General features: G+C 49.5%; 1 non-coding gene and 1 pseudogene across 1 annotated transcript; both read right to left on the bottom strand.

The window, feature by feature from the left end:
- Positions 1-17,960: 17,960 nt before the first annotated feature.
- LOC143187897 (large subunit ribosomal RNA) lies at positions 17,961-20,874 on the bottom strand (annotated as a pseudogene).
- A 1,357-nt stretch (positions 20,875-22,231) lies between these two features.
- Positions 22,232-22,386, bottom strand: LOC143187899 (5.8S ribosomal RNA). The gene has a single exon (XR_013003355.1). It is a non-coding gene; the product is annotated as a 5.8S ribosomal RNA (ribosomal RNA).
- Between the last annotated feature and the right edge of the window lie 114 nt (positions 22,387-22,500).

Raw genomic sequence — 22,500 nt, 5'->3', positions numbered from 1 at the left:
CCAAGCAAAACCTTTCTCTGCACCCGTGTGAGTTTAGTCCTCAACTTGGGCCCGAGGAGGTCCGCCCAGCCCGCGGCGGCGTACGCTACGATCGGGACGAAAAGGCCGGCGTACATAATACGCATAGCACGATGTCCCAACCCCCAATTTGTTCGGGCTAGCCGCGCGAACGCGTGGAACATTCGCACGGTTTTGACACTCAAATGCTCGACATGGGATTTAACACCCAGTCTTTCATCAAAGTGCACTCCGAGATACCTTACGGTAGTCCTCAGAGATACACATTTCCCGTATATCTTTATCGAAGGGGGTCTTCCTCTATCCAGAGAACCTTTCAAGAAGATCATCTCGGTCTTGGTCGCTGACAACGTGAGCTTCTGGCCTGCACACCAGGTAGTCAGCACGTCCGCGACCATTTGGCCTCTCGCCTCCAACTGATTCCTTGAGTCGCCATAGACGAGCACAAAGAGGTCGTCGGCATAGGCTAGATGTTCGGCGAACGGAAGGTTCGCAATGAGCTGTAGGACCTCGTCAAAGACTAAGTCCCAGCAGCTAGGACCGAGAATCGACCCCTGCGGACAGCCTTTGGTGACCTTCTTCGCAACACGAGAGCCGTGGGCGACCATAGTCACCTCACGGTCGGCGAAATAGTCAACCATCAGGCGGTAAAGATTTCTTGGGCATCCTCGCGCTCTCAAATTCATGAGAACGCTCGGCCACCAGACATTGTCAAAAGCACCAGATATATCGAATGAAAGACCCAAGACATACTTTTCCTCCCGACCGGACAGCAGTTCCCGGAGCTTTACCACGGCATCCTCCGTGGATCGCCCAGGTCTGAATCCGTATTGTCGGTCAGAGCAGAAATCTGGGTTCAGGAACACCCCGTACAACCTGCGTGCTATCACCTTCTCGAGACATTTTCCGAGTACCGAGAGTAGACAGATGGGCCGATACGACTTCGGATCCGCTTCAGGTCTGTCGGGCCCTTTCAGAATAGTCCTAATCAGGCCGACTTTCCATCTTGCCGGAACCACTCCATGTTCCAGACAACCGTTGTAGAGCTTCAGCAACTCTTTACGGATTACTCCGAAAGAGCGTTTTAATGCATCCACTTCCACAAGGTCTAGTCCTGGACACTTACCGCTTTTCAGGCTTGAGACTGCGTCTGCGACCTCCTTCCCAGTGAAGACGGGCTGGTCCTCGGTGGGTGGGTCATGCGCTACCTCGCGCCTTATCCGCCTCTGGTCGCGCGTGTCCTCCTCGGACTTATCATCCGGGATTAACGCATCCAGAAGTGCGGAGGCGGTGGAGCTAAAGTCCATCGTATGGCCGTAGTGCGTTCGAATGTTCGACACTGCCGTCTCAGTACATAGCTTGTCTCTGGTGAGTTTATACACGAGGCCCCAGGGCTCTTTGTTCCCCTGCTCCGTCACAAAGTTTTTCCAACTTTGCAACTTCGCAGCTCGCACTGCAGACGAGTAGGCCTTTCTCTCAGGGAGATACTCCGCCTTTCTCGCCGCTCTCTCTTCCGGATCTCGCTCTTGCTGGAAGGCCCGTCGGAGTCTGTTGACTCGACGCTTCCGCCTGGTTAAGTCCGGTGTCCACCAAGGGACGGACTTGGAGTGCCACCGCTTTGGACGCATAGAGCTCTCGCACGCGTGGATGATCGATTGCTCGATATCCTGCGCGAAAGATTCAACGTCCGCTCTGCAGCTCAAAGGAGCGCGAGCGGTCAACGACTCACGTCGTCCTAGCAGCGCCCGTTCAAAAGCAGCCCAATCTGCCTTGCGTGTCTGGAACCTACCTTTCCGGGCCTGGTTTCCTTCTACGCCGGCGAGCACAAGATCGAACCTTATGGCTCTGTGATCGCTGGTCGTCCAATCCTTATGGACTTTCCAGTTTCTCACTGACTTCGAAAAGTTTTGCGTTGCAAGTGTGACATCAATCCACGACTCTCCGCTCGGGCTGGAGTACGTAGGAATACTACCAGCCTCGTTCAAGACCACCAAGTCGTGTTGGGCGATAAACTCAATGAGCTTCTCACCCTTGGCGTCAGTCTTCGACCCGCCCCACAAGGGGGACCTGGCGTTGACGTCGGCCGCGATCACGACCCTACAGTGGCGTAGAGCACTAAGTGCTCTGTCAAGTCGTCTCAGCCCAACTTCCATGTCTTCACGCCATTGGAAGTATTGGCTGATGAGGTAAAAGCTCTCAAAAGAACCCCCTATGCTAACACAGGAGAGGTGTGTGTCGCACAGTTGCGAGATTTTGACCACGGACACCCCTGGGTTTCTGACAGCTACTGCTGCCATCACCGGGACTGCGCCCGTGACTACTTTCGTCGCAACCCCAAGGCCGGGGACTTTCCCACAGACGCCGTAGGGCTCCTGCGCGAGCAGCACGTCGATACCCCTGCTTCGCATTAGGGTGTTTACTTCGTCCGTAACGTCCCGGGCGCCTCGCATATTATGCTGCAGCACCCGGAGTCTGAACGTTTCGACGTCGTTCTCGGCTCTAGCCATAATTTGTTCGAGAGATTACCTGCTCCCAAGCGGCCTTATAGGACGCACAGGTTCTGTCTCTCGTACTGTGGCTGTGCTTTTTACCTCCTGCTTTGCAGTTGGAACAAACGGGAGGTTTGTCCCTGCTCTTGCAGGAGGCAAAGGTATGCCCCTTCTCGGAGCAGTGACCGCATACCTCCGACGACTTACATCGCTTCGATGTATGGCCAAAGGCCTGACACCTGAAGCATCTCACTACACTGACGAAGTCCCGCACACGGCAGGATCTCCAGTCAATGTAGACTCTCTCCTGGGCCTTCAGTCTGGTACGCACTTCCGGACTGACTTCAATGACCCAGTTGGCAGCCTCCTTATCGCCTTTAGACCCGGTTGAAAACCGGGGCTTGACGGCAGAGGACACATCCTTCTGGGCCAAGTCGGGAAGATTTTGCTTCCAGATACATCTTAGGACCTCGTCCTTCTTCATCCTTTTCGGAACGTCGTACACAATAAGTGACGGGTTCCTTTTGGACGGGAAGGTCACGGAGAGACCCGCTTCCTTGAGCCGGCTATTCCCGGCAATCGCATCAAGATCCTCTTTGCGCACGGTCTCGACGACGATGCCACCAGAGTGGATGCGTCGGACCGCCTTCACGCGGATCTGCGATTGAGCCGGTTTCACCAGGGAGAGAACAGTGCGCTTGGTAGCCTCACTGTCCTGCTCCTTACCCTTCGGCGGGAAAATGCGCACCGAATTAGTCGGTGGGCGCACCGCGTCTGGGGCAACTCTGAGGCGGTCGACCTTTACCTTGTCGGCATAGGTCATCGCACCTGACACCGGTTGGGAAGGCGCCGCCGGACGAACCTTTAGCGTCTTCCGTACCACGCTCTCTACGGACGCTTGCGAACGCTTAACGTCGCTGCGTACCGCGGCCAGCTGCCCTTCGAGAAAGCTGTTCCGGAGAAGCAGCTGTTCTACGAGCTGGTAGAGCGCGTCGGTGTGTCCAAGGATTTTCGAACCGCAACCCTTGCTGATCTTCGACTCCGGTCGAAGACAGACGTTACGAATGTCCGTCACCTTGGATCTAGCATCGTCTCTGATGAGACGTAGGGGTCTTACAGACCCCTCTTTGTGCCCAGGCGCAGCCTTAGACTGCGCCTTTCCTGGCTTGCCTGTCGTTCCAGCTTTCGCTTTCGCGACAGGCAGCTTTTTGGAGGCGACGGCTTTCGCCTCGCCTCCCGTACCCGCGGCTTGCACGGCTTTAGCAGCCGGCTTGCCCTTCGCTTTGGCGGGAGAAGACGGGGGTTCCGTCTTCACCACCGCCACCGTATCGGGTTCGGTACGCACCGCTCCCTTAGGAGCGGGCCCCTTCGCCGATTTCGGCGCCTTGCTGCTCGCCTTCTTGGAAGGCTTTGCAGGCAAGGCGCTTTGGCCCTCGGCGCCCGCAGTCTCAGATGCCTTTGAGGCATCCGGCGGTCCTGCGCCAGGGGTAACGTGGGAGTCGCTCGTGCTCGGAGCGGCTCCCTTCTTGGCCTTCTTACGGCTGGGTTTGCCAGCCGTCTTCCAGCCTTCCGACGACTGGGTCGGCAGATCGGGCGTATTGACGCCCTGCTCCACCTTCTCAGTCGCCGATCTCGCAGGGGTCGCTTGGGTTGCCTCAGCACCCGTCGCTTCCCCAGGGGCGTCCTTGGCACCCGATCGGGTAACCATTTTCGCCCCAACGTGTAGTGGGTTTGGTAATTTGGTTTCCATATCTATTTGTTCATTTCATCCCGATGCGTGTCCCAGCCTCCACGGACCCTCATATGGAACTCGGCTAGCCGAGTTAGGACATCACCCGGGATATAGTCCGCCAACCACGGCTGACGAGTTTCGCTCCCCATACAGCCCCACAACCGATGGTTCACTAGTTCGCCCCCGTGGCCTGCTTCCTCGCCCATCAGAACCCACTCGTGCGAGACGTATGGTCGTTCCAAGCCGATTGACTAGGCACAGGGCTGTTTTCTCGCCTAGCCGCCCGTCTAGCTGAAGCGAAGGCCAAAGACATGTGTTGGGTGCGCGTCATCCCCGCAGAGATGAGCCCCCTCAATGCCCAGGATCCCCTTTTCCAGCGACACGGGTCGCCGCGCACGGCAAACACGCGGGAGGCGTTTATTAAGGACAGACACCTCCCTGTCCATAGCCCGCTCCTTTTCTGGACTCACACAATGCATGGAGCTAGGCGCTTGAGCGCAAGGCCCTTTGAGCCGCTTCGCTACTGACCGATCTGCTTGGCTCTTGCGCCCTTCGTAAAGGGGTAAGCCGACCAGCGGGACCACTTGGAGGTTCGATCGCGTAACGGTTTGCAGCATGAGAGGCTGTGTGTCAGTCTGAGGACTGTACGCTTCATACTGCCAACGAGCCCATCCTCGGATGGCCTGGCGTCCAAGCCCCGGTAGCGTACTGCTTTCCGGGGGCGAGGACAGCGTCCCCGTTGGAGCCAGCTAAGTGCCCGCGGCGTATTGCTTTGGGCAACCCAGCGCACACTAACAACACCCGGGTTTCCAGCGGCGTATTGCTTTTGCACCTATGGTAAGGGTCAATGACCCGATCTTAAAATGCTCCAGTGCACAAATAGAACTAGCTGTGCAGCCGAGGGGGAACCCAAACCCCACCGACTACACAGCGTTCCCGGCCGCACAAGGCGGCTCGGCCATTTTTAGGCTGTCACCTATTCTATGGGTCCAAGACCCGATCTCAAAATGCCCAAATAGAGCTAATGCTGTGCAGCCGAGGGGGAACCCAACCCCTCCGACTACACAGCGTTCCCGGCCGCACAAGGCGGCTCGGCCAACTTAGGCTGACACCTATTCTATGGGTCTACGACCCGATGTTCATCGTTCAAAGTGCACAGTAGATAGGGACAACTAGTGTCTTTGAACTCTGAGTTAGCACCAAGTGCGGTTCATCGGGCAGGCTTTCGCCTATTCCGGAGATGTTGAATACTGAGCGATAACCACTGCGAATGGCACTGACCTGGAAAAACCCCCCCGTCACCTTTTCAGGATCATCCGAGGAGAAGACCGTCCCATACGGGAAGCGACCCTTTGGCCGTCGCTCCTGCCCTCCTCCGCTCGGCGTAAAAAGATACAAGGAGCATTGGCTTGCAGGAGCGACGTTACCAGCGGGGACCACGAGGAGGCGGGTCGCCAGCAGAAGGCTCGGTCTCTTGCGGGCTTCTGTGACGGAGATTACCTAAGAACCCCCGCCACAGAAGAATTTGGGCCACAGTAACACACTGCCGTGAAACGACAGTGCCCGCGTGGTCACTGTGGCCCACACGATGGCTGCTTCGGTATTGCATGGTTGCTCACCTTCTACTTCTGCGTATAGCGACCATTAGGTGTTCTCTACTCTTGAGAGCACTGGTCGCAAAGTCTGAGAAGGTTCTATAAATCTCTCTTTCGGCTAGCTCTTTCTTGGTGCAGGGCCATGTCTTCCCTTCGGATTCGACGTGCTGTGCTAGTATTCCTCTTGCTTCAGTGAATTTCTCGCAGTCGTAAATGATGTGTTCCACGGTGTCTATTTGTCCACAAATACATATGTCTGTTTCTGATAGATTAAACCTTTGTAGTTTACTTCTGATGTCGCCATGCCCTGTGAGAAGTTGTACTACGTAGTGGTTTAATTTGATCCAGTCCGCGTTTAACCGTGTTCTTATATCCTCAAAAAATTGGTACGTTAGACGCCCTTTCGTAGATATATCCCAACGTTGTTGCCAGAGATTAAGCATTTCCTCGTGTATATCCTCCGATATTTGATTTATTTGTGCCTCATTTCCACCTGCAATACTCTGATATTGGAGATTCCCAAATGCGAAGTCCTCATTTTGTCTTAGGTGGTACAGTGCTCTTCTCTTCCCCAAAAGTAGCTCTATTGGGGGTGTTGCCGTTACTACAGCTATTGCGTCTGTGGAGACTGTTCTGTATGCCTTAGATACACGCAGCAGCGCGTATCTTTGCGTACTTTGCAGTCTCTTTATATGACATGAGCTCAACTTTTCTGACCATGCAGCAGCACCATATGTGATGATGGGGACGAACACTCCTTTATACAGTGTTCCCAGTGTCTTACTGTTTAATCCCCAGTTTGCTTTGGCAACTTGTGCTAAATCGTTGAAAATCTTTTTCGCCTTTTCGCAGATGTAATTAATGTGTGTTGACACATTTAATCTGAGCCCGAACTTGATCCCGAGGTATTTCACCGTTTCCGCATTCTTCATTGAAGATTCCTGAAGTCTGATCGTCGGTGGTCTTCCAAAATTCAGAAAGCCTTTTACTAAGAGCATTTCCGATTTGGAGGCCGAAATTTCCAACTTCTGTTCGTTTGTCCATTGCAGTATTATTGCAGTTGCAGCGTTTGCTTTTCGTTCTATCTCTAGCCTTGAGTTACCCCTAATGACAACGGCAAGGTCATCAGCATATGCAATTACGTCATATGCTGCTGCCGCTAGCAGTGATAGCAACTCATCAAAAACGAGATTCCATAATTGAGGGCCGAGTATCGATCCTTGTGGGCATCCTTTATTAGCTGTCTTCTTGATAAATGTGTACTCTGATGACATTTGTACTGTACGTTCAGACAGGTAGCTCTGCGTTAACTTGTATAGATTCTTTGGACATTCCCTTTGCTTTAGATTACGTAGTATGCTAGGCCACCAGACGTTATCGAAAGCTCCGGTAATGTCAAAGAGCAGTACGTATGCATATTTTTCTCTTGTGTTGTTGACGATTCGTTTCAGTTCCATAACTGCATTTTCGGTTGACCTTCCTTTACGGAATCCAAACTGTCTATTGGATGCACAGTCATGTTCACTGAATATGCTGTACATACGCTTAGCCATTAGCTTCTCTAGGATTTTTCCAAGTGCCGGAAGCAGGGTAATTGGTCTGTAAGATTTTGGGTTAGACTCGTCTTTATTTTCTCCCTTTAGGAGAATTCTAACATTACCCGCTTTCCATTGCTTTGGAAAGATGCCGTTTTTAAGGCAGCCATTGAACAGCGCTGTCATCTCATTGCTGAGTATGGGCCAAGCGTGTTTAACGACTTCATTTTCAATAAGGTCCAATCCTGGGGCCTTCTTATGCTTAATGCTTCTTATTACGTTCCCAATTTCTTCAGTGGTGAAGCTGGGTGCATCCTGTGTCTCAGGATGCTGTTGAACTTCACGCCGAGTCCTTCTGTGCAGTGCCATTTCCGTTGATAATATATCATCCGGAATTAAAGTATTGAGAAGCTTGGCTGCAGTTTGGTTCCACGTCAACGTCTGTGTATTCCCATCCTTTATACTCTGAAGGGCCTTCTCGATCTTCATTTTCTTCATCAGAATTTTATAAATGATGCCCCATGGATTCTCATTTCCTTCTCCAGTGACGAATTTGCGCCAGCTTTCGGCTTTTGCCGCCCTAATCGTCGACACATACCTATTCCTCAGGATATTGTATGACTGCCTGCGTTCCCTCTTCAATGCCTGGTTTATTGTTTTCATATAGAGACGTCTAGCCCTGCATACTCTGCTTCTAAGGGTAGTGAGCTCATCGTTCCACCAGGGAACTGATTTGAAGAATTGCTTTTTCTTTGGGATACTTTTCTCACAAGCCTCGATTATCATGGACTCAACTTCTTCAGATAGTTCTTGGGGATGTAAGCACTCAATGCTATTATTACGAAATCTTTGATTTCGTGCTATCTGAAGATTATCGATGAAGCTGTCCCAATTCGCTCGTTTTATGTTATATCTCCCTGTCTTCGTATTGTTTAGTCTCTCTGTGCTAAGGGAGATTTCAAATGTGATCACTCTATGATCACTTGTAACAAAGTTTGGATTTACAAGCCAGTTGTCTATCTTGTTGAAGCAGGCTCCAGAAGCTAGCGTCAGGTCTATATTTGATTGTCCTCGAGCATTAGCGAATGTAAAGTGCCGTGATTGCCGATTTACAATGAATAGGGAGTGCTGCGAGATGAAATCCTCCATCGCCTCACCTCTGGTGTCTGACAATCTGCTGTGCCATTGTGGAGAGTTCGCATTTGCGTCCAGGCAAATCACGATTTCCTGTCCTCTTAAGGCCTGCATTATTAGATCTAAGTGCCTCAGATATATTTCGATTGGTTCACACCATTGCAAATATGCGCTTACCAGAAAGAACCTCTCTCTTTCTGTGCTAATTTCAGCACACACTATGTGTGTGTTGCTTAATTGTTCTATTTTAAGCACATTTATATATCTGTTTATTGGCACTATTGCTGATTTGACTCGGTCCGATGTTGTGATCGACGCAATCTCCTTCCTGTCCGTTATCACACGGGTTGATATGCCTAGGCCACAGATAACATTTCTGTAACTGTAGGGTTCTTGTATGAGGAGAATGTCGATGTTTTTCTCAAATGCCAATTGTCGAAGTTCATCCATGACAATTTTGGCGCCTTGTGCATTTACCTGTGCAACTTTTAGTCTTATGGTTTCATTATATGGACCTGTTGGACTATCGTTGTCCATAATCAACTTTTGTTAAATAGTTCTCAAGCGCTGCTCGATATGCTGGACAAGTCTTGGATCTGGATGAATGATCGCATTTCTTCCCTGCCTTCTTGCAGTTTACGCAGGTGGGACTTTGTTCTGCTTTGGAACATGCTTTAAAAGCGTGTCCTACAGTTCCACAATGGCCACATGTGTCTTTCTCTGCTCTACAGAATTTGGAAATGTGTCCAAAACTCTGGCACTTGTAGCATCGACTAATAGGAACGTAGTCCCTTATAGGACACGAATTCCATCCAACGAAGACGCGATTTTTCTTCCTTAGTTGCTCTCTCGTTCGGGGTGTAACTTGTATTACCCAGTTCACCGTTGTTTTGCTTTTGTCTCCTGTTTTGAATCGCAGTTTGCAATTTTCCGCAAAATCTTCTTCCGACATTTCTTCGAAGTTTTGCGATTTTAGTGCCGAAAGAAGTTCTTTATCTGAAAGATCCTTGGGAGCGTTGTACATGATGACCAAAGGTTGTTTCTTTTCAGGAAGACTGGCTTTAAGACCGGCTGTCTCCAGCTTTTTACTCTTAAGAAGAGCTTCCATGTCTTCCTTGGAGTCAGTTTCCAGCAATAATCCGTTGTTACGTATCCGTCTAACGTTCTTAATTTTTAGCTTCTCCTTGGAGGGAATAATGCTCTTTTCCAGAATCTTCTTCGTTTCCTCGCTACTAGAGATTTTACTCTCTGCTGCAGGGAACACGGTTATTATATTCTTGGATGCTATGGGTTTCTTTAACACCTTTTTCGGCGTGATGTTCGAGCTGATCCTAACTGTGTCGGCGTAGCTCTTTTGCTGTACTGGAATTTGTTGCTTAAGTGTGGTCAATTTTTCCACTGCCTTAGTTATCGTTGAACTAAGCAGGAGTAGGTCACTCTCTGCTTGTTCCTTTTCTCTGCTTTTTACTTGCTCTTCCAGCAAGTTATTTCGCTCAACGATCTTGAGTACAAACGCTTGTACTTCCCGGATCTTTAGCTGGAGCTGTTTTGCTTCTGCCAATTTTGACGATCTACAGACTTTCGTAGATAAGTCTATGAGATCGTCAATTAGCGGCATTTTCACCGTACATTTGTTTCCTTTGTTGGAGGTATCTTCAACCTGCGGTGCTTGGGTTTCCTCTTCTGATGAAGAGTCACTCTTGCACTGGACAGGTGTTAGTATCCTTTTCTTGTTCTTCGGTCTCTTATTGTGTCGGGATGTGACCGAAGAATCGGTTTCCGATGCTATGGTCGTGTCATCCTTCCTCTTGCGGTTGCGGTTTATTTCTTCCACTTCCATTTCTGTCTCCTCCACATCTTTGTTTTTATTTTTAGTTTTTAAGGTTTTAATTTTTGGTATTTTTGAGTCCATACTTGATCCCACGAGTGTGGCGGGTCATAATGTCCACCCGGGCAGAGCCCCCTATACCCGGGTAAGGCTTGGTTGCATCGGAAGGCGCCAGGTATTCCGAAGTTGGTCGCTAGGGACTGGTGCTCCCACCAGCCACGTGGCGATGCTTGATCGTCACGCACCCTCATTACCACGCACCATAGCTTGGGGTTAGGGACTTATTATAGAGGGTGATCCCCTCGCAGCCCGGTCGGCTAAGACAAGGCCCCCGCTTCTTCTGATGCCACGTACCACCAGGGCAGTCTAGCGGGTCGTTGCGACACCAGGAGACTTACGGTATCTGGTTCTAGCATCGTAGAACTACGTCCTTCTCTATTTTTGTCTTCACTGTTCTGCCTATTTCTGGAGTCCTTGAGGCTTTGTGTTCTTGAGGTTTATGGTCTTGAGGCTTTATGTTTCTGAAGTTCTTCCTGTTTTATTTAAATTCTTGAGGTTCTTGAAGTTCTTAAGGTTCCTGTTCGTTATTCGAATCTTGCTGTGCTTCCGATGAAGACTTGTCGATGATGAGGTGTCCTTGGCTTATTAAGTGTTTTATGTTCCTGATGTGGTTCCTTGTTATGGTTCCTGCAATATTTCCTGTGGATACGCGGGTTTCATTATTTCGCGAAATTAATGTATACATGTTTTTCCCACCCTAATTATGAAGCTAAAATTTCTCTAATGGACGATGACTTCGGCTCCATTGTCTTCGTAATTGAGCTGCTGGCGACGGTGGGTTCCACGCCACCTGGGGTCCAGACTAATACGATCCACTGACCCCTAACACTTCACGTCACCCTCCCTCACAGACGTCGTAACGCTGGTTTCGGGACCACCCCTTCGCTGGACACGGTTGTTCCGAGCCGCAGAGCCCGCTCTGCGTCCGGCCGCCCCCAGTATAGGCACAGAGTGCCTAGTAGTGCGACTGCTATGCAGATACAGAGGTGACGCTTCCGTGGTCTATTGCCGCGGGACCCGAAGGCCCCCACAACTCAACTCTTCCGATCAACTTTACCACCACCACCGTCCGGGTTTACCACTCACTCTTTCGCGTCCTGAAGACCGGTGCCCCGGCTTCAGGACCCCAGGAGCCCCACGAGGAGGTGAGGTGAGTGGATTTGAACCAGTTGGGCCCGCTAACTTCACCGAAGTCCTCCGAAGGAGTCATCAGTTCCATCGCAGTTCTCGACTCGGTCGTGTTGGACGTGAGTCCGACCAAGAAGTCCCTCCCAGTTCTCTTGCTCCCAGTAGATAGGGACATTGAATGTGATTTCAGCTTGCGAGCCAAAGCGAGCATCCCGAGCGAGGCTTGCGCCTATGTCGGCCGGTGTTCGGAGCTTAAAACCACTGACAAGGGTTGCACTCATGTCTGGAATCCATGAGCACCGGACCCGGAAAAACCCCTCCGTCACCTTCCTACAGGATCACTCGAAGGGAAGACCGTCCCATAAGGGAAGTGATCCACTTGGTTACTACCCCCCCCGTGCCGATATCAGATATCGGCCCAGGGAGGGCAGCGTTCCAGCGGGGGCCACGGGGAGGCGGGATCACCAGCGCAACGGCTCGGTCTCTTGCAGGCTCCTGTTCGGGAGCGGGGTCACCCATGTCCCTTACAGGAGAGTTTAGCTACATTTGACCCATCCAGCCCGTCACCGGAAGGACCGGGCCAAGTGCAGTTGCCCGTCCTGATACATTCTGCTAGATGCAGAATGCCTGCGTTATCAGAAACGGGCCTGTCCAAGTCTTAGTCTTCGTAGCGTCAGTTAGTATGGGTACGTCCTTGTCTGTCTGTATGTAGTTTCCGATTGTTTTTGTGATTAGATTTCGCTATTGCCCGGATTAAAGCCATGGTTTTATGTTGTTCGGTTTTCTCGGTCTTTCATCACTTTGAGTATGTATTCTTCAAAGTGACTGAAGGTTGGTTTGAGGACCAGTTCCTTTAAGCTGCAAGGCCAGTTTATGTTTTCTCTCCTTAATGCTTGGATTAGTTTATTCCTGTCGTTGGTGAGGTTGTTGCATTCGAATATTATATGCGTGATTGTGTCTCTTAGTCCGCAGTTGCAGAGATCTGAATTTACTATTTTGAATTCATGTAGTCTGCTTTTTATGTTGCCGTGTCCCGAAAGTATTTGTACTATGTAATGTGAGATGTTGATCCAATTATATTTCAGTCTTGTTTCTATGTTGTCAAAGAAGTGGAAGGTTATTCTGCCTTTCGTAGATTGGTTCCAGTGGTTTTGCCAAGTTGTAATTGTCTGCCTTCTTATTGCTGTTGTCATTTTATTGAGCCTTTCTTTGGTGAGTCCTGAGTTTGAACGCTCGTACTCTAGTTCGTTATACTTGAAATTGTTGTTATTTCTGAGATGGTATAGTGCCGTTTTCTCTTGGATTAGCATTTCTATTGGAGTTTCCGCTGCAATCACCATTAGGGCATCAGTTGAGATGGTTCGGTAGGCTTTTGTTACTCTGATTAGTGCATGTCGTTGGGTTTGTTGTAGTTGTCTGATATGCCACTTCTGCAGTCTGTCTGACCACCCCGCAGATGCATAAGTGATTATTGGGACAAATATCCCTTTGTACAGAGTGGTCATATTTCTGCAGCTTATGCCCCAGTTTGCTTTGGCTACCTGTGCTAGTTTATTAAAGATGGTTTTGCTCTTGTTGTTTATGTGTCTTATATGTGGAGTTATGTTCAGTCTTGTTCCAAAGTATACACCTAGATATCTGACTGCTTCTACCATCCGTAATGATTTATTTTCGATTCTTACTAGGGGGGGTCTCTTGATGTCCAGGAAGCCTTTCATTAGCAGCATCTCAGATTTCGTTTTAGATAATTGTAGTTTTTGCTTCTTGCACCAGCTATGTAGGATGGTTGTTACATGGTTGGCTTTTTCTTCTAAGTCCAGTCTTGATTTCCCTTCTATGATGATTATTAGGTCATCTGCATACGCTATTGCTGGGTAATTTTGGAGTTCTATTTGTTTTATGGCGTCATCGAAGACCAAATTCCAGAAGTTGGGTCCTAGAACTGATCCTTGTGGGCATCCTTTATTTACTTCTTTTTGCACGGTTGTGTTCTTGTTCATAATTTTAATTGTTCTCTCCGATAGGTAGTTCGTGATTAGTTTGAATAGGTTCTTTTCACAGTTCCTTTGTTTTAGGTTGTGTAGAATGCTTGGCCACCAGATGTTATCAAAGGCTCCGTTGATATCAAATAAGAGACCTATGACGTATTTGCTCGACATGTTAGAGATAGTTGTTCTCATTTTTACAATTGCATCCTCCGTACACTTCCCTTTTTTGAACCCGTATTGTTCCTTTGTTGAGAGTGGATGGTGATGGAATAGGTATTCTAATCTTGAGGCAATTAGTTTTTCTAATATCTTGCTGATGATTGGGAGTAGGCATATTGGTCTGTATGATTTTATATCTGATTTTTCTTTGTCCTCGGATTTGAGGAGTATTCTGAGGTCCCCAGTTTTCCATCTCCTAGGGAAGATCCCTTGGTTCAGACAGTTATTCATTAGTGCAGTGATTTGGAAGTGTAGGATAGGCCAAGAGTTTTTGATTATCTCAGTTTCGATTTGATCATGTCCTGGAGCTTTCTTATTTTTAAGATTCTTAATCACATTTTGTATTTCTTCTTTGAGAAATGGTTCTGCGTTTGCCGTGTCCGGAGGTGTTTTGGTATCTCGTCGTACACGCCTGTGCCATTGTGTTTCTTCGGAATTATTGTCGTCAGGTATTAGTGAATGCAGGAGATTTTTTGCAGTGTCCTCCCAGGTTGTGGTTTGCTCGTTATTTATTTTGACGCTTTCACAGACTTTTTCAGCCTGAATTTTGTTTGTCTGGAGTTTATAGATGAAGCCCCAAGGGTCACTGTTTCCTTCTTTAGTCACGAACTTATTCCATTTCTCGATTTTTGTCTTGTTTATTAGACTGGTATATTTGTTCCTGAGCTGCCTATAGGATATTTTGCAGTTCTCAGCGACGGATGGATTTTTGGACTGTTGGTATTTTCGTTTAGCTCTTTTTACTTCTTTCCTTAGTTCAGTGAGTTCTCTAGTCCACCAAGGAACAGATTTGGGAAATTGTTTTTTGCGGGGGATAGCGACGTTACTTGCTGCTAGGATGATTTCCTCTATTTGTATTGCCAGTGTTTCTGCATTAATTTGATGGAGAAGCTCTGGATCGGGCAGTCTCGTGTCGAGTTCAGCTTTGAGTGTTCTTTCAAACTGGTTCCAGTTGGCCTTTTTGATATTGAATCTGGGTAGTCTATTTTGCATGTCCTCTAGGACTGGGGTTTTTATTGTGAAGGTGATGAGGTTGTGGTCGCTTGTAGTGCATTTGTCGTGGATACTCCATTGCGAGGTTTGGCAGAAACATGTTGCTGTAGCTAGAGTTAAATCTATATTCGATTTGCCTCTAGTGTTGTCGAAGGTGCTTGTATGGGAGGCTTCATTTAGTACATAGAGGTTGTGTTGAGCGATGAAATTTTCCAGAATTTCTCCTTTGGCATCAGTGATGTCGTTGTGCCAAATTGTAGATTTTGCATTGGAGTCGATACATAATATTACTTTTTTCTCTCTTAGTTTGAGTAATATTTTGTCCAGGTGGTTCAGGTAGGGTTCTATATCTTCGCTGCATTGGAAGTAGGCAGATATAATATAGATTTTCTGGTTATGGATGTTGACCTCTATGCATATGCAATGGGTGTTACAGTATTGCTCAATCTTCAATACTCTGTAGTTGGGATTGAAGATTGCTATTGCTGCTTTGGGTTTCTTTCTGTCCGCAGTGTGGGCTATTTGCTTTAGATCTATTGCGATTCTTGTGTTAATCCCGAGGCTGCATACTTTATCCTGGAAGCTATATGGTTCTTGGAGACATAGGATGTCGAGGTGTTTTTCATATGCAGCTTTTCTTGCTTGATCAAGAACCGCTTTTGAATTCTGCGCGTTTAACTGTGCAATCTTTATGTGCTTTATCTTTGCTAGGTTCGAGTTATTGTGGGAGCTATGATCCATAGTCGATCTTGGATAAATACACTGCTATTGCATTTTTGTATGCTGGACATTCTTTCATACGGCTGGAGTGGTCATGTGACTTGTTCATCCTCTTGCAATTAGTGCAAGTAGGCTTTTGCTTGAGGTTTGGACATTCTTTGTAGGAGTGTCCATCTTTGCTGCAGTGTCCACAGGTATCCTCTTTAGCCTTGCAGAACTTGGCTACGTGGCCGAATGCTTGGCATTTGAAGCATCTACTAACAGAGACAAAGTCCCTGATAGCACATGCAGTCCATCCTAGGAATATTTTAGTCCTCTTCATTAGTCGTTCTCGGATTTCTGGGGTGACTTCTATTACCCAATGGACAGTGTCTTTTTCTTTATTCCCGGTTTTGAAGGATAGCTTGAGTTCTTCTGTGAATTTCTCCTTGGGTGTGTCCGCTAGGTTTTGTTGTTTCAGGGCTGTTAGTATTTCCTTCTCTTGCATGTCCTTAGGGACATTGTAGATTATTAGTCTAGGTTTCCTTTTCGTAGGTAGGCCTGCCTTTAAGCCTGCTTTTTGCAGTTTTTCGTTGCTTATTAGCAGCTCCAGGTCTTCCTTGGTCTCAGTCTCAATGAGAACTCCATTGTTACTGATAAGCTTCAGGTTTCTGACTTTTAATTTGTCTTTTGCTGGGATGATATTGGAAGTAATTACCTTCTTAGTTTCTTCGCTGTTGTTAATTTTGCTGCTCTGTTCGGGGTATACCGTTGCTATGAATTTCGGTGGTTTGAGTGCTTTTTGAGGGATGGCCTTGGCATTTACTTTAACTTTCTCAGCATACGAGGTTGGTTCTTTAGGTTTAAATTTGTTTTTGATTTCCCTCATGTCCTCGACAATGCTGTTGATTGAGGTACCTAGGGTTGCTATTGTGCTGTCTATTCTGATGTTGTCGTCCAGTCTTTCCTTGATTCTCGTATTTTCTTCCTTTAGTTTCCTGACTTGGGCATGTATTTTGGTTACTTTAGCTTTTATGTAGTTTATGTGTTTAGCAACTACATCTTCTGGAGTGCTTTGTAGGAATTTAACAAGCTCTTCTACAGATATAAGGGCGTCAGGGCTGGTTACCTCAGGTTTCCTACATTCTTCGTCCGATGTGTCTTCACTCGTGTCTAGCGTATGTACTACTTTTCTCTTTCCTCGAGGCTTGCCGTTATTCGAGTCCTCCGAGCTGCTATCGTTTTCTCTCTTCCTCGGCACTTTACTTTCTCTCTCGACCTCCATCATCTCAACTTTTTTGTTTGTTGTTAACTTTTTATTTGTTTGTTTGTTTTGTTTAATGTTGGTTTTGGTTTTGTTTATCATCTCCATAATTGTTCCCACGAGTGCGGTGGAATAGAGGTCGACTCAGGCAGAGCCACCATTGCCTGAGCAGGACTTATTTCAACGGGAGGGCGCCAGGTTTCCCGAGGTTGGTCGCTTGGGACCGATGCTCCCATCGGCCACGTGTCAACGCGTAGTTGACACGCACCCTCTTCACCGCGCACCATAGTTTGGGGTTAGGGACTTATTTCAGAGGTTTATCCCCTCGCGACCCGGCCGGCTAAGGCAAGGCCCCCGCTCCTACCCAATACCACGTACCATTTGGCATAATGGGTCGTTGCAGCATTAGGAGGTTTGCGGTATATTTGCCCAAGAGATTCTTGTGCAATCTTGTATCTTTTACTTGCAGGACGTCTTCGTTCTTCATGTTTTACTGTGTTTGCTTTCCTTTGTAAGTTCCTTTTATCGCTTATTGGTGCACTTTGTGTTGTGATCCTGGTTTCATTTCTTGACTGTGGATTTACCATTTCCATCTTCACTGTCTTTGAGTATCCTATTGTTATAGATGTGATGTCTTGAGGTGTTTTATGCTTTCTTGAATATTAGACTAATTAGGGGCAGCGCGATTTTCTATAAGGTATTATTATTATTTGTATTATCCCACCCAAAATATAGAAGTGCTCTAATGGACGATGGCTTCGGCTTCATTGTCTTCGTAGCTGAGCTGCTGGCGACGGTGGGTTCCACGCCACCTGGGGTCCAGACTAATACGATCCACTGACCCCTAACACTCCACGTCACCCTCCCTCACAGACGTCGTAACGCTGGTTTCGGGACCACCCCTTCGCTGGACACGGTTGTTCCGAGCCGCAGAGCCCGCTCTGCGTCCGGCCGCCCCCAGTATAGACACAGAGTGCCTAGTAGTGCGACTGCTATGCAGATACAGAGGTGACGCTTCCGTGGTCTATTGCCGTGGGACCCGAAGGCCCCCACAACTCAACTCTTCCGATCAACTTTACCACCACCACCGTCCGGGTTTACCACTCACTCTTTCGCGTCCTGAAGACCGGTGCCCCGGCTTCAGGACCCCAGGAGCCCCACGAGGAGGTGAGGTGAGTGGATTTGAACCAGTTGGGCCCGCTAACTTCACCGAAGTCCTCCGAAGGAGTCATCAGTTCCATCGCAGTTCTCGACTCGGTCGTGTTGGACGTGAGTCCGACCAAGAAGTCCCTCCCAGATCTCTTGCTCCCAGTAGATAGGGACAGAGGGAATCTCGTTAATCCATTCATGCGCGTCACTAATTAGATGACGAGGCATTTGGCTACCTTAAGAGAGTCATAGTTACTCCCGCCGTTTACCCGCGCTTTTTTGAATTTCTTCACGTTGACATTCAGAGCACTGGGCAGAAATCACATTGCGTCAACACCCGCGGGGGCCATCGCAATGCTTTGTTTTAATTAGACAGTCGGATTCCCCTGGTCCGTGCCAGTTCTGAGCCGAGCGTTGAATGGCGGCCGAAGAAACGACACGCGACGGCTGAACCGACGCGGAAGCCTCGCAGCAAGGAAGATCCGCGGGAGGCCAAGGCACGGGACCGAGTTCGGATCCCAGGACGTCGACCGAAGTCTAAGACCCTTCACCTCGCCCAGGCCCGGCACGTCAGCCAGACCCGCTTCCCGACCAAGCCCGACACGCCCCGCTCCTCAGAGCCAATCCTTATTCCGAAGTTACGGATCCAATTTGCCGACTTCCCTTACCTACATTAATCTATCGACTAGAGGCTCTTGACCTTGGAGACCTGCTGCGGATATGGGTACGAACCGGCGCGACACCTCCACGTGGCCCTCTCCTGGATTTTCAAGGTCCGAGGGGAATATCCAGACACCGCAGCAACTGCGGTGCTCTTCGCGTTCCGAACCCTATCTCCTTGCTAGAAGTTTCCAGGGAACTCGAACGCTTATACAGAAAAGAAAACTCTTCCCAGATCTCCCGACGGCTTCTCCAGGTCATTTTGGGTTACCCCGACGAACACTCAATGAGGGCCCGGATGTTAAACGGTTCCGCTGCCGGGTTCCGGAATAGCAACCGGATTCCCTTTCGCCCAACGTGTGTATGTCTCTTTTTTTATCTTTCAATTTATCTCTTTGTATAATAATATGTTTGCAGACATTGATTTTAGGACACCACATTTGCATAGGATTTCTCTTAGGGCTTAGGATCGACTGACTCGTGTGCAACGGCTGTTCACACGAAACCCTTCTCCACGTCAGTCCTCCAGGGTCTCGCTAGAGTATTTGCTACTACCACCAAGATCTGCACCGACGGCGGCTCCAGGCAGGCTCACGCCCAGACCCTTCTGCGCACACCGCCGCGACCCTCCTACTCGTCAGGGCTTCATGGAGGACGGTCACCAGTAATGGCACCGTCCCTCCCCACTTGCCGCTGACGGCAGAGTATAGGCGCGACGCTTCAGCGCCATCCATTTTCAGGGCTAGTTGCTTCGGCAGGTGAGTTGTTACACACTCCTTAGCGGATTCCGACTTCCATGGCCACCGTCCTGCTGTCTTAAGCAACCAACGCCTTTCATGGTATCCCATAAACGTCGACTTAGGCGCCTTAACTCTGCGTTTGGTTCATCCCACAGCGCCAGTTCTGCTTACCAAAATTGGCCCACTTGGCACTCTAATCCGAAATCTCGTGGCTTCAATGAACCAAGCAAGCCAGAGATCTCACCCATTTAAAGTTTGAGAATAGGTTGAGGTCGTTTCGGCCCCAAGGCCTCTAATCATTCGCTTTACCAGATGAGACTCGCACGCGTCCCCGAAGGAACGGAGGAGTGAGTGCCAGCTATCCTGAGGGAAACTTCGGAGGGAACCAGCTACTAGATGGTTCGATTAGTCTTTCGCCCCTATACCTAGTTCCAGCGATCGATTTGCACGTCAGAATCGCTACGGACCTCCATCAGGGTTTCCCCTGACTTCGTCCTGACCAGGCATAGTTCACCATCTTTCGGGTACCAACGTGTACGCTCTAGGTGCGCCTCTTCTCGCAATGAGAACGAGACGCCCCGGGAGTGCGGAGCACTATGCAGCGCCCATCCTCCCTCGGCCGACGCAAAGGACGACCTTCACTTTCATTTCGCCTTTAGGTTTACTCATCCCAATGACTCGCGCACATGTTAGGCTCCTTGGTCCGTGTTTCAAGACGGGTCCTGAGAGTACCCAAAGCAATAGCGCCGCCGACAGGTAATTCAAAGCTTGGCCAGTCCGAGGGCTCCGCCGGCTAACAGCTGGCCAGGCCCGTGAACGGGAAAGACGTCCGTACCACAGGGCAAACAAAGCTGACCGAGCTTGCGGCGGGCCTGACGCACCGTTCGAATGAGAAGACTGGTTGCGGCCCGATACCATCTGGGGAACACCGTCGCGCAGCCGGTCGGGTCACCGAGGGTCCGTCGCGCACGCACAAGGCGACGCAACGGTCTAACCGCCCGGGCCGTAGACCGACACGCAACGGGTCGCGACGTCCTACTAGGGGAGAAGTGCACGTCTACGTAGCCGGAACGTTCGCCGTTGGCCGTAACATCCGTGCGCCCTCCTTGCGGAAAAGCGTCGGACACCCCTTTCGGGGTTTCGCGCACCAACGGGAGCCAGCATTTGTCGACGATGAATCTCCCCTTTCGAACTTTTGGGTTTCTCAGGTTTACCCCTGAACGGTTTCACGTACTCTTGAACTCTCTCTTCAAAGTTCTTTTCAACTTTCCCTCACGGTACTTGTTCGCTATCGGTCTCGTGGTTGTATTTAGCCTTAGATGGAGTTTACCACCCACTTAGGGCTGCATTCTCAAGCAACCCGACTCTAAGGAGAGACCCTCCCGAGACGCGCACCGGTCGCTACGGGCCTGGCACCCTCTATGGGTAAATGGCCCCATTCAAGATGGACTTGGACGCGATGCAACGTCACGGGATAAACGGATCCTCCCGAACACTACATTTCCCTGCGGCAGTACCGCGGGATTCAGTGCTGGGCTCTTTCCTGTTCGCTCGCCGCTACTAAGGAAATCCTTGTTAGTTTCTTTTCCTCCGCTTAGTAATATGCTTAAATTCAGCGGGTAATCTCGCCTACTCTGAGGTCGTCGTATACGTGTTAAATATATATCACACACGTAGAGTGATATATTTTATATATGTGTAAAAATGACGAAAGAAGCTGTGGCGTAATCCTCGTACAACGGGGGCACACAACCGAGAGAAGCGGACCAGGCAGAGTGTGTGAACGAATGTTACGAGAAATGGGAAATGAGAGAGAGACTTGAGATCATGTTCGATGCGTCGTCCCAACTTCGCCGTGTGCCTTCGGAATATGTTGTCGTAACGCAACAGCAGCGTTTCCAAAGGTAAGGAAGCTCCTCGTCATTCGCCAGAAGTGATCAGCGGAGAGTAAGTCACATCGTCCTTAATGCGCCACACCAAAGCATCTTCGCGTCTCGTTTAATTCGATCTAAAGGAGAGAGACTCTCGCCAGGCGACTGCCGGTATGGTTTAACGCCCGTCCGCTTGCTTTTTGTATAGCTTTCGTGGACTGGACGACCGGACTTGACGCGCGGTCTCTCTCGGCGATCGACTAACGCGAAGACATGGGGCGACCGGACGCTGCTACCTTTCCACCTCCTCCTTCTAGGAGAGAAGTCATCCCTATGTGATGAGTCATATATATGGCGGCTGTGTAAGCCTCGCCAAAGAGGATTCAGGATACAGAAACAAGTTGTAGTACAGCACAACACATTCACGGAGCCACAAACGACTCGACCGAAACGTGGCCGGGGAAGATGCATCCCGGAACTTCATCGTTTCGACGAATGAGTGCCTCCTTTTCGCGTTGTTCCTGCAACAAGACGATCCCTCTAGAATCCCTGGGGCTCTGTTTCTCGTCATACATTTCTTCACCACACTACACGGGTGGGGTATACGCGATCTCGTGTTCATGCTCACTCGCACACCCTTTCATTGTCCTTCTCTGTAGTCTCACGACAAACTCTCTTGTGTGTCGTTGCGGGTTACGCACGCCTCTTTCTTACACGCATCATTTCAGACTACGTCGGGAGCGCGGATGAAAACTCGCACGAAAAGCGAACGCTGTCTGTTAACAATCACGAGGGTATCTGGCGAGACACGGAGGCTGGTCGATGATCGTACGTCCGCGCGCTTGCGTCCGGAGCGGTGCACATACACGCACGGGCGGTCGACAAATTAAGCGACTCACGACGCCGTGTGAAAAGTAGCACTCACGCAAGTCCGGAACGACAAAGCAACGACGATGACGACGATGTCTCCAGTCATCTGCCGTGTACACACAACCTTCTTCCCTCCATGACGTCTAGAGCGTATTCTCGCTTGTTTTCGTGCGACCGCGGCAAACGCCGACGAACGGTCCAACAATCGCTCGTACGTGACACCGAGATGCCAACGTAAGCAGTCTTAAGGTTACGTGAACGACCCTCAGCCAGGCGTGGTCCAGGAATTGTATCCGTGGACCGCAATGTGCGTTCGAAATGTCGATGTTCATGTGTCCTGCAGTTCACACGTTGACGCGCAATTAGCTGCGTTCTTCATCGACCCACGAGCCAAGTGATCCACCGTTCAGGGTTGTATTTTAATATTCTGTGTTCATGTATATATATATATATCATACTCGTATATAGTTCTCGGGTTCGGAAGAATCCGAGACCCGCGCCTCCAACTAGCACACGGTCGATGGAGGT

Source organism: Calliopsis andreniformis, unplaced genomic scaffold (genome assembly GCF_051401765.1).
Source record: "Calliopsis andreniformis isolate RMS-2024a unplaced genomic scaffold, iyCalAndr_principal scaffold0400, whole genome shotgun sequence".
NCBI classification, from domain to species: Eukaryota; Metazoa; Arthropoda; class Insecta; order Hymenoptera; family Andrenidae; genus Calliopsis; species Calliopsis andreniformis.
This window is presented reverse-complemented; position numbering and strand designations above follow the sequence as displayed.